Below are 13,285 nucleotides of genomic sequence, written 5' to 3'. Positions count from 1 at the left end.
GATTTGGTGAGTAAGTACAAGCGATCATTGAGTCAGAGTTTATCCATCCGTTCCTTTTACCCAATGTGGGATAAAAGTGATATATGTGGGCCCCTCGATGATTTATTGATGAAAAACGTAAGTGCTCGGCCGGGCCAGGACTAATTTGATTTGTTCAATTAGTCGGTCATCATAAATTGGAAATCGAGAAAAAACACATGAACATAGAGTATGATTAAAATCCATGTCTCAGTTCATACGATATCTAGAATGGAGGAATATATGATCCCTTATCTAAACGACGCGTATTTGATAAGATCAGAGTTGACAGTGGCTTTTGAAAGCGACGATTGCTGATCAGGATCTGAAGTCGTACGAAGAATAGTTATTAGACTTATCCAAGTGGGAGACTATTGGATTAGTGTCTAAGCCCATAACTATTTTGGTAGGTACTTGACCCGATTGCGAGCATGGTCCTTTTGGGTTACCTTCACCAAAGCAACTTGATAGGATGATTTAAGGAGAAAGAGAATAATTATGATTTATTAATATATTATATGAATAATATATTAAAGGAGAAATCATATTGTTTAATTAATATTAGTCAAGAATTAATTTCGTGGCTAAAAAACATTAATTAAATAAAGGGGACTAGAACTGTCAACTGTGTGATAGTTGGATATTGGGCTCACGGACTCCATTGAGGTTGGAGTGGATGAAATCTGTGGGGAAACCCATAAGAATTCGTCCAAGGCCTCTAAGTAGGGAGTCTATGGGCTGCTTAAGCAGTCAGATTAGGGTTTCATAGTTCAAAACCCTAATAGTCTCACGTATATAAGGACCCCTAGGGCACCCAAAAACGTGGCTAAGCATTCCTTATGTTTCTTGGATGTTTTTTTGGTGCCTCCTTCTCTTCTCCTAAGTAATCCTCTTGCTCTTGATGTTTGAGAGCCGTTAGAGGTGTGAAACTTGTGACAATCTTTCAGAAGCCAAATACAAAGAGCAATTGAGTTTGTTATTGCTACATAACAATCAAGGTAAGATCCAAACCCTAATTCATATGTTAATTCCATTATTGTATGCTAGATCTAGGGTTTACGGCTTTGGATGATTAGTGCATGTTCATTAGACAAACTAGATCCAAAACTTTAGGGTTTGCATGTACACCATAGGAATGATGTAGTGCTCAAAACCCATCAGATTGGGTCTCTAATGTATCTAACATCAAGTTGTTGAGACATTATGTTTGTTGTTTGTTCTTGTGCCAGGTTTTAGTTGAATCCACGTGAACCACATATGACTGCTGTGAAAAACATCTTCTGATATCTTAAAAGAACAACCTCTCTCGGAATTTTGTACCCTTCCAACTCTGGATTCTTTGTGCAAGCATACTTTGATGCTGATCTTGGTGGATGTGGTCTCGATCGTAAATGAACTTCTGGGGGATGTTAGTTTCTAGATAGAAAACTTTTCAGTTCGTAATTGAAGAAGCAGACATGTGTATCCCTATCTACTATAGAAGCTGAGTACATGACGATTGCATCATGCACTTCCTAAGTGATGTGGATTCAGAATCAACTCAAGGATTATGGGATTAATATGAAGCGAATACCTCTGTATTGTGATTCAGAAAGTGCGATAAGGATATGTCATAATCTAGTGTAACACTCAAAGATCAAACATATAGCACTGCGATATCATTTTATAAAGGATCATGCAGAGGATGGAAATGTTGAAGTACACTTTGTTAGATCCTCTAATCATCTAGCTAATACATTCACTAAGGCGTTACCTGAAACTACATTTAATTGGATTTTACAAGGGCTAGGAATGATTGAAGCGGACTTAGTTCTGAAATCCCCTTTGTAATTGGAAACTATTGTTCACATTCCTATTGATTATGAGCTTCGGAATTGTTCGGAATCTACTTTTCATTAAGGCTTTTAGAATGAGCTGTATCCTTTGTAAATTAAGTATCTTCCGATTGGTTCCAAGCTTCGAAATGGTTCAGAAGTTACTATTCATTTTTTTTTGAATTTAGTTTTTCTTCAATATATTTATTTTATTTTATTTTTTGTTTTTTCATTTCTTTTTCAAAAAATTCAAAAATCACAAAAATAATATTTTTCGTTACTTTCAGTTTTTCTTTTATTTTTCAGAAAACCAAAACTTACAAAAATATTTTTTTATATTGTATAAAATTCTGAACGTATATACTAGCTAAGTGTCCCTAGAAGCATCATGTTGCATGTTGTCCCAAGCCTTTTAGACTCTATGTTCGAAGCCTTAATGAAACTTTCATTCCGATTTTTCTCTTCCCAATCAGGCTGTATATTCACATATATCATTTATCTACCTTATTCTTCTCAAATTGAGTTAAGAGTTGACTTCTTGGTCATTCTCTTATACTAGAGGTACACTTTTCTCTTCGGAACCATCACCTACATTTCTCCAAAGATTTCACATTCATCAACGTAACCCTTGAGTCTCTCAGTAATTACCACTGAGGTTTATGGTTACATAAAATCTGTGTTTATAATCTTAAAATCGTTATCACCACGATTTGAGTAAAACCCAAAATCCGAAACCTATGTTTGAACTGACGGTGAACAATCAACATGTTCTAGATATTTTCACCAATGCATTAACGATTAAAACCTATATGGTTTGTACATTTCGCAGTTTGAAATCTCATTTTTAATTTTTAATGATCTTTATGAAAAGTTTTGGTCCTAAGACTTTTCTTCCTAAAAGATCCAATTTTTCTTTTTCATGAGATTTTAAGCATTTCCTATCAGTTAAAATAGATACAAAGCCTACTTTTTCTTATAGCTACACTGGTCAGACAAATACTTCTTCCAATATTTCGAACTTAAATTGAGTTTCGGAATTTGGTTGAATCTAAGCCACCTTTGAAGCCTAATCAAAAGAAGTCTTTCACTATTTCTTAACAAATATTTGATCGTAATTCAACGGGAATCCACACAAGTACTTCAGAGTCTCTCTTGACTTAGAAGGAAGAGATCGTTTCCCGGGATCCATCTGCTATTTTGTCAATTTCTATTTGACATCACAGAACCCCATAAATATAATTTGCTTTATTTATTTTTCTTTGGCACACTCTTGCACTAAAATCTTTATGACTTTTTCCAACTCTGGTTCTAATTCCTGTTGATAATTGTTATTCAGAAAACAGGTTATGGTGTATTGGCATTTAATTGCGAATAAGTCGAAACTGAAAAGGCAGTCTTCTTGGGGAAAAGGATTTAAATTAGGCACGACATTATTCAAAATTCCTGACATCATGCGTGTCAGTTATAATGCCGCCTGACACATACAGTTTTCATGATTTCAAGGCTGATTTACAGGAATATAGAAACATTATAGGACATATTTTTCTCTCTCCACTTATCACAGAGAATGCAATCATGGATAAATTGGCTGAGAAGATTGACAAGGTCAAGGTAAGGTCAGTCAAGCTCCACTACACCGACAAACGTCTTAATGACTTGGTCTAAGAGAACAATTTTCGAAGTTGCATTTCAGAAATTAATCAATACTTACAAAGGCTGTTGGAAACTTACGACTCAATGCTTACCGTTTTAGTTCGCGAATACCTCTCAGAAAAACTTAAGCCGGTCTTTGTGATGCTCAATCAACTAGAGGGTGTTTAGGGTAGTGGCGCTATTCCAAAACAAGGGGAGATAATGCAAATAAAAAGGAAACTGAGAAGGGACAACCCTAACCAAAGAAAAAGACCGATGAGCATCATGAACAAAAACCGAAGTTTGACCAGAAGACCAATGTAGCTTCTGGGTCAAGAGGTAAAGAAAAGGTTGTTGTTAATGATGATGGAGAACTATCTGAACTAGAAAAACTGGTAAGAAAGAAGCAAGACAAGGAACTTGATCATCTTTTTATTTCTTAAGAGGGAATTAGAAGAAAAAAGGTTGAAGCTAAAATAGCTAAGGTCACTCTGAAAACTCATCGGTCACTTTTTCCACCATTGATTACGGAAAGATTTAGATTGAAGCTATCGATGCCCAAATTTTCATTGGTTGGAACCTTTGGTATCCTTCGAACTAGGTAAAACTGGTGATTCTTAGTTTTATTTTTCAGTCACTCCAAGAGCAATTTTATTCTGATGCTTTGAGAAAATTGAGAGAGCTCCACTATCGAAATATAACCTTAATCACATGCTCTTTTCATTCTATCTCAAATATGAAAAGCCACAATTCCAAACCTGGATCTTGCAGAAGATGGTTGTTGTAATATCTTATGCACTTTTCCGGTTGAAAACTTCATCAATGTCAAGTTTAAAGGATTCCGAGGTGCGAGTCATACCGAAGTTTATTTTCTCTTGTTGATCTGCCATGTATGAATCTGAACGACTAGATTTCTCTATTTCTGATTTTGTATAAGGATGAATAGAGGTATGAATCAATTGTTTCTCACTTGAAGAGAATGTTTCTTTGCTATATTAATGAAGTTGCAAAAATGGATATAGAAATAACATCAGTTTTGAAGAAAAAACCAGTTGTGAAACCTAAAGAGCAACCAACTAACTTTTGAAAGCTAAAGCTGGGTAAAATCAGGAAATAAAATCGGAGTGTGGTGTACTAGTGAAAGGAAGGCAAAAATGTTCAGAAGATCATTTTTTCTTACTCGACAAGCACTTATATTCTACCGTAGTTCTAAACAACATTATGGGTCTAACTGAAGCATGCAACATCGATGATGCTGCTGATCTGAAATGTTTGACTGATATGATCAAGTGGTATCTTGTGATTAAAAACACCCTTCTGAATCTGATGTTGCAACTGTTCAAGGTTGAGAAGATACAATTGTCAAGATTCTCCTTCCTTATTTGACACAAAGGGGGAGATTGTTTGGCTTATTATTATTGTGTCAAATATATTTTGTAAAGGTTTATTTATCCTAGATGGGCCTGTCCATTCTTGTGTTTAGTGATTATTTTTCTAGCCTATATATTACATGTATGTAACAATTAGGGTGATCAATTGTATCACCCTACCTAGCTCTCTCAGAGAAGTTCTTGTTGAACTCTTCTAGAGTGAGGGTTCATTGGGGTTTTACTTTTTAGTTATTCAATGAGCAGTATCTGGTCGACTTGGTGTTCATTCCTTTGTGTGGGAATAAGGTTATTGTGGGTATGGATCGATTGAGCCCTAATGGGGTGGTGATAAATTGTGAGAAGTTGTTAGTTTGGTTTTAAACCCCAAGTGGGGGAGAGTTAGTGGTTCATGGAGAGAGAGCTCGGCGTGGGCTGATTTTGTGTTTAGCAGCGAGGGCCAGACGCCTTCTTCTTTAAGTTATTTCGGATACGTCGCCTATGTTATGGATACTTGGGATAAGGGTATGGCGACCGTGGATGATGTGCCTATTGTGTGGGATTACCCGTACAAGTTTCTGGATGATTTGTCGGGGGTGCCTTCAGAGATGCAAGTTGAGTTCAAGATTGATCTGCTTCCTGGTGCAGCTCCGATAGCTAAAGCACCGTATCGGTTGGCTCCACCCAAGATGCAGGAGTTGTCTACATAGCTGAATGATCTATTAGATAAGGGATTTATTTGACTGAGTTGTTCACCATGGGGAGCACCGATCATGTTTGTGAAGAATAAGGATGGGTCACATTGCATTTGCATTGACTACTGGGAGCTGACTAAGGTAACGGTGATGAACCGTTATTCACTCCCGAGGATTGATGATCTTTTTAAACAGCTTCAGGGTGCATCTTGTATTTCTAAGATTGATTTGAGATTGTGTTATCATCAGACGAGGGTTAGGGATGAAGATGTACAAAAGAAAACTTTCCTGACTCGTTATGGTCATTACGAGTTCATGATGATGACTTTTAGGCTCACTAATGCTCCACCTGTGTTTATGGATCTCATGAACCACATGTGTAGATCAATGTTAGATCGGTCTGTGATTGTATTTATTGATGATATCTTGGTTTATTCCATGACTCAGGAGCAGCACGAGGAGCACTTGAGGGAAGTGTTGGTGAGGAGGGAGATACTTTTTGTACAAGTTCTCCAAGTGTGAGTTCTGGTGTGAGAGGTGCAGTTTCGGGTCACCTTGTCAACCAAAAGGGTATTCAGGTCGATCTAGCCAAAGTCGAGGCTATGATACTGTCGCACCCCAAAACCAAGAGCGACAGAAACGTTCTGGGGTGGAGGACATCATGTACAGTATCACAAAAATGCAAAGTAGTAAATAAGCAACAACATCATCCATTGCATTAATAGTATAGATTCATACAAGTGTGTTCTTTAAGATTAATAAGACACCAACAATGAATAATCAAAATAAAAGACGAATCTTGAAGATGCTCCATCTTCTCAAAACCATGGGTACCTGTCTACTGGTGACCTGAAAATACAAGTTATTTTGAAAGAGATGATCCTCATTTAAGTTGGTGAGTTCATAAGTATTTAGTGTCAATGTTTGTATAAGTTCGATTAAAATGTTTTTTAATGTACAATGTAAATGTTTGTATATGTTTGAAAACTCCTAGAAAATCCTATATCTTCTACTAGTATAAAAAGTAGTCTTCTACCAAGACCCGACTGTTTTGTATGTTTGTTTATTTGTAAAAGTGAATTCTTTTACCAAATACGAATATCATTACCAAAATATAGTTTTATATTACCCTTTATTTGAGAAGATCACAATTTGAATATAATGGGAAAATGTATTTGTACTGCCGTATTATTTGTATTAACTACTGAAGTTTACAATGTATGATAGGGTGTAGGGCCTCACTTTGGAGTTTACGGCCGAAGTGTAAACATCTCCATGAGTTCACGGCCCATGGGTTTATGGCCCAATGATTTTACGGCCGTAAACTCATGGTACTTTGTACTTATGTGTGTTTTAAGGTCTTACATGTCACAACGAAGTGTTCTAGACTTGGTTCCAAGTCATGGGAAGAGATTAGAGCTCATTTGCACCCTTAATTAGGGTTTACGGACCAAGGAGATTGCCTTGTCCGTAAACTCTCTTTTGATCTTGGTTCCATGTTGTTTTCAAGGTGTACACTAAGTGATTCAATCATATAACAAGCTAAGGCAAGAGTACTTACAATATAGAAGCTTGTAAGGGTGATCAAAGTCCAAAAACACTAGTGTGTGTTCTTGGTAAAATGAAGAACACTTGAAGATCTATCAAAATTGAGTGATTTCATGGATGAAATCAATGATCCTTACTAGATAAAGTGTTGTAACAACAAATAAAAGGAAGAATTTCTTACTTTTTTGGAAGATTAAGATGAAGAACTTGATGATACTTGTGATAGAATGGGAGTTCTTGAACTTGAAAGGAAAGAAATGATGAAAAATGATGTAAACTCATGCATATAGCATGATTTCACGGCCAAGGATGAGTTTACGGCCCAAACTCATGATGTTTGGTCGTAAACACCTCATAATGGGGTTTAAGGCTTGATTGTTGCACATTAAACCCTAGAAGATACTTCCTAACACTTGATTCTTGAATGCCATATGATTAAAACACCCAAACAGACTCTAAACAGTGCTAAAAGTTAGCAGAAATATGTCTAACTATGATTGAGTTGAACAACTATACAAGATAGAAATTTCGGGTTGTCACAAATGCAATGGGAGGTTCCGAGGTCTCCATCTGAGATTCGGAGTTTCCTTGGTTTTTCTGGTTACTATCGGAGAGTTTTCTAGGATTTCTCCAAGATAGTTGTTCCTTTGACTCAATTGACAAAGAATACGATTACATTTCGCTGGGGTGCTGAGCAACATGCAACTTTTGAGACCTTGAGACAAGGGTTGTGCGAGACACCGATTCTGACCCTGCCAGAGGGTGTTGGGGATTTGGTGGTTTATTGCGATGCATCGGTATTGGGTTTGGGAGCAGTATTGATGCAGAGGGGTTGCGTGATCACTTACGCTTTGAGGCAGATGAAGCCTCATGAGGCGAATTATCCGACGCATGACATGGAGCTGGGGGTTGTGGTTTTTTACCTCAGGATTTGGCAGCATTACCTCTATGGGGTCTGTTGTACCATTGGCATGGATCACAAGAGCCTTAGGTATCTGACGCATCCACCGGATCTGAAAATGAGGCAGTACCGGTGGTTGGATGTGGTGAAGGATTATGATTGTGAGATCCTTTATCACCCATGAAAGGCCAATGTGGTGGCCGATGCTCTCAGATGCAAGGCGGTTGCGGTACTGATCAAAGACATATGTTTTAGGATGACCGTGATTACTCTGCTGTTGGAGAAGATTCTTGAGATTTGGGTCAAGGCTATGAAAGAAGAGAACTAGAAAAGTGAGCGTATTGTGGGTCAGGTGGCTTCCTTCGATTAGGATAGCCGTGGGGTGTTGACTCAGTGTTGGTGGGTTTGGGTTCCGTATTGGGGTGTTGTGTGTTAGGTTCTGGTGGAGAAGCCACACAAGTCTAGAATCTCCATTCATCCCGGGGCAACGATTATGTATAGGTATCTCCGTCTTGATTATTGGTGGCGCTACATGAAATGGGATGTGGCTTGGTATATGGAATGGTGCTTGACTTGTAGGAAATTCAAGAGAGAGCATCAACGACCTCAGGAAAAGATGTAGAATTTGGAGATTGCCGTATGGAAATGGGAATATATTACCATGGATTTCATCATGAAGTTACCCCGGACTGCGCAGAGTGGAATTGATTTGGTTCATCGTGGATTGGTTGACCAAGAGCATGCATTTTATTCCGATTGAGGGAAGAATTTCTACAGAGAAATTGGACGAGATTTATATCAGGGAGGTTATGACATGTCATGGGGTGCCAGTTAGTGGTTTCTAACAGAGATGTCTGGTTTACTTCCATGTTTTGGAAGAGGTTCCATGACGAGTTGGGCACTCGTCTCCATTTCAGCACAACATTCCATCCGCAGACCGATGGTCAGAGTGAGTGGACTATTTAGACCCTTGAGGATATGCTGCGGGCATGTGTTTTGATTTCGGTGGGAGTTGGGATATGTATCTTCCGTTAGCGGAATTATCGTATAACAACAATTATCACGCCAACATTGATCGCCCTCATTTTAAAATGCTATACATGAGGAAATGCAAGACCCCAATTTGTTGGGTCGAGGTCGGTCAATGGGTTATGGGGAGTACCGAGGTGGTACTCAAGACTACTGAGTTGATTCAGCAGTTTTAGAGTAGGCCCCAGATAGCTCAGAGTCGGCAAAAGAGTTATGCAGATAGGCGCTAGTTAGATTTAGAGTTCCAGGTGGGGGATATGGTTCTTCTGAAGGTGTCACCTTGGAAAGGTGTCATTTGATTCAGAAGAAGGGCAAGCTGGGCCCCATTTATATTGGTCCTTACAGGGTTTTTGCATGGGTGGGTTGGGTTACATATCTCTTGGAACTCCTAGATGAACTCATTTAGATTCATAACACGTTCCATGTCTCTCAGCTGCGGAAGTGCTTGGTGGATGACTCTGTAGTGGTATCGTTGAAGGATATTCAGGTGGATGACAGCTTGGTATATATTGAGAGAACGGTGGTGATTCTTGACCGGAAGATGAAAACTTTAAGGAACAAGGTTGTTGAGTTGGTGAAGGTAAAATGGTAGTACCGCAAGGGTTCATAGTGGACTTGGGGGCAGAAGGATGGGATGAGGGAGCACTATCTACAATTATTTGGAGCGGGGAACTTCAAGGACGAAGTCTGATTCAAGTGGGAGAGAATTGTAACATTTGATTCTAGGTATGAAATTATTTCTGTTTATGTATGAATTCTTGTTGGCCATGGCGTGGTGAAGCCCCACCATAGCGTGGCGATAAGCTTTTGGGCCGTGAATTTGTATGGACCACCATGGCGTGGTGATGTTGTACCATGCCATGGTGGCGGCTGATAGAGAAAACCCTAAAGTTTAAGGGGATAAGCCCTATTTAAAGATCCTTAACCCCTCATAGTCTCCCTCATATCAGCCTCCATTCTCCTAAATTATTCGTTGCAAACCCTAATCACGTTACACCATTTTTGAGCTAGTTTGGTGATTTTTGAAGCTAAGTAAGGAAGAAGGAGGAGGAAGGAAGCAAAGATCAAGCAAGCAAGTCCTTATTCTTCATCTTGGCAGACTTTTGTAAGTTTTCAAGACTCGATATTTATCATTCCAAACTGCTAGATCTTGAGTTTTGTCCCTTTAGCTACTTTTTCGTGAATGTTGAAATGGTTAGACCACATAAATTTTGCAACTTTCTGAATCCCCAGGTGAAGGTGATCTACTAGTGTCTTCGATCTGGACTATAATCAAGGTTTGATGTCATGCATAGAGATTAGGGCATAAATCCTTATTTTGACCAAATATGGGTTAAATACATGCATCCAACATGAATGTCTATAAAGCACCAACCTTTGAGATGGTTTAGGTGTTTCAAGCACTTCTGGAAAGGATGGACATTGGACTTGAAGGATTAAGTGCTTTTTGGCTAAGCCCTTGCATTACTAAGGTTTATGGTTTGGGTTTTGGATCTTTTTGGGTAGTCCCAAAGGATAAATTTGGAAACTTTATCCTTCTGGAGCATATTTTGGACTAGATATGAGCTTTAGGGCTCTTGGAATCGAAGAAAACAGTGTAATGTAAAAATCCATTAGACCTCAAGCAACCATGGCGTGGTTCTAAGTGAACACGACGTGTTGGCTGGGATTTTTTCAACTTATCGAATGCTGGCAGAACACGGTGTGGCTAAGGGGCACCACGGCATGTTGGAGTCAACATGGACGTTGACTTTGACCACGTTTGACCTAAGGGGTATTTTAGGTTTTTGAGTTGTATCTAAGGATTGGTCGTTATTTGATGAATAGGTGACAAACAAAGCTGGTATTTGGAGCCGGAACTTATTCAGCTGTCGTTTAGAATGAGAGGTGAGTTTCCTCAATATGACTAGTGGTTCGAAGGCACCAATTCCGGCCCATGGTTTTATTATAATAAGATGCTAGATGTCTACATGACTCTTGCATCTATTATGTGCTCGTATGCTTACCAAGCGGGGAGCGATGACAGGTGGGGCTCGATGACCATTCTATATGCTATGTATCTTTGTGAATATTGCATCTGTTATGTGTTTATATGTTTGTATATTTATATGCTTACTGGATCGGGCTCGATGATTGACAGATATGTATACCGAGCGGGGCTCGATGTCGGGTGGGACTTGATGCCAGGCGGGGCCGATTATATGTTCATTTATATATGTATGGTATGTGGTATTCTGGGGAACTCACTAAGCTTCATGCATATGGTTTTCAATTTAAGTTGTAGGTACTTCTAGTTCCAAAGGGAAGAACTCGGGATGATTGCAGAGCACACACCACTCGATTCTGCGTTTTGTGATTCACTGTTATATGATATGATGATTGATACAATTGTTTTAAATGGATTTTTATGATGTTGTTTTTGAGATATTGGTTTTATTAATTTAAAAATGAAAATTATGGTTCTTATGTTTTTGGGACGTTACACGTTGGTATCAGAGCCTTGGTTTGAGGGATTTCGACATACTTTCGGGTGTGTCTAAACTCAACCTGATGATTTTGTAAAGTGTTTTCAAAATGAAATGTATTTTTAAGAAAAGAGTTTTCTAAAACAAGAAAGGGTGTGGTACATGCAATCGATTGAGCTCAAGTAAGTTTTCCTAAAATACCTATACATGTTATCTGATACGATTTGATTTGTGAATCTGTGAATCGCACGCTGGTTAGGGCTAAGGATCTACTCAATGTTTGCATGATGGAATGCTAAGAGAGATGCCTTTGTATGCTTGTTGTATGAGTTTGTATATTTGCATGCTATTACTAACCAGTCAGTGACAATGTGGCCTGATTAGGTTATGCTTGGTTCTGATTACTTGTTGCTCGAATGTTGCTTGCTTTGTGCTTTTTAGAAGTTCTCACTAGCTTCATCTAACTAGTAAGCGAATATGCTAAGTTATATATTATGGAAACTAAATAATTTTAGGGGGTTAGGTTTTAACTCTATTGTGCAGCTCTTGTTTGAGTCCAACCATTGTAGTGTGAGATATCTCATTTGAAGAATTATCTGGTTTCGGTGTCTGCTATGATATGATGACTAATACATTTGTTTTATATGGACTTTTATGATTATTTTTTTGAGATATTGGTTTTATTAATTTAAAAATGAAATTTTTGGGTCTTATTTTTTTGGGACGTTACATAAATGATGGATTCATTTGACAAGCAAATGGAATATAAGTCATTTCACCTAGTTCGAACCTATGTGCTAGGTCGTTTTGAGACATACTCAAAATGGTGTCATGTGACAATGCCAAGAATCCTCGAAAAGAATCATGTATTTTGACATCTTTCAAGATATTGTTAATTCATGCAAAAGAATTTAAAACTTTCGAAATTTATCTTTATCTATCTATATAGATTTTACATTCCAAGAATGTATTGTGTCATTCTTAAGTGTTTTATTTTATAAACACTTTCTGAGTCAAGGTGAAACGACGTTGCATAGTCGAGATTTTATTTAAAATGATTATGTGTGTCTTACTTATACAAGATTAGGAATGTAACTATCCTCCCACTAGTTCCGAGGAAACACACAAGTTATTTTCATTTTTATTTAAAACCATACCTTATATCTTCATATTAAAATGACTACTCTAACCTTGAGATGTTTACTTTATATGCACAAGTGGACCTTAAGCATTACAAATTTTGTTAGGATGAAATGGATTAAGAAAACCTCTAGGCTAAGCTATATAAATATCTTGTAGTAGACGTCTATTAAGAAAAACGGTCTTTCTTGAAATCTATTTGCTATATCTCATATTAAGAATATGAAGTTATAGTAAATAATATCCTTGTTGATCTAATCATAGCTACTTGTGAAAAGGTTTGATCATAGTCGATGTCATGAGTATGATAAGGACCACAGTCAATGACATGAGTAGATAAAACCCTTTTATAAGAAGCCTTGCTAAATGCATATGATATTCGTGCATGTATTATATCTAAAAGAATCTCATACTCCTTCTAGCCTTGTTATATAAACGAATTTTAATCAAGGTCATACTTGATTATTACACATGGATTAAATCTCAATGTTCATGACTCTACTTCGTTTATAAAATTCAAGATTTGATATAACGTCTTGGTAGTTGATGGGTTTGCCAGAAACCATCAAGAACTCATCAATGAGAGATTTCACATTTCTCAAGTCAAAAATGATTTCTATCATTAATTCAAACAATTTGTGTTTGTTAATAACTAATATTGAAGTTCAAGAATTCC

This window comes from Lactuca serriola, chromosome 4 (assembly GCF_051521515.1).
Source record: "Lactuca serriola cultivar US96UC23 chromosome 4, Lser_US96UC23_V15, whole genome shotgun sequence".
Lineage (NCBI taxonomy): Eukaryota > Viridiplantae > Streptophyta > Magnoliopsida > Asterales > Asteraceae > Lactuca > Lactuca serriola.
Note: the sequence above shows the minus strand (reverse complement) of the source record.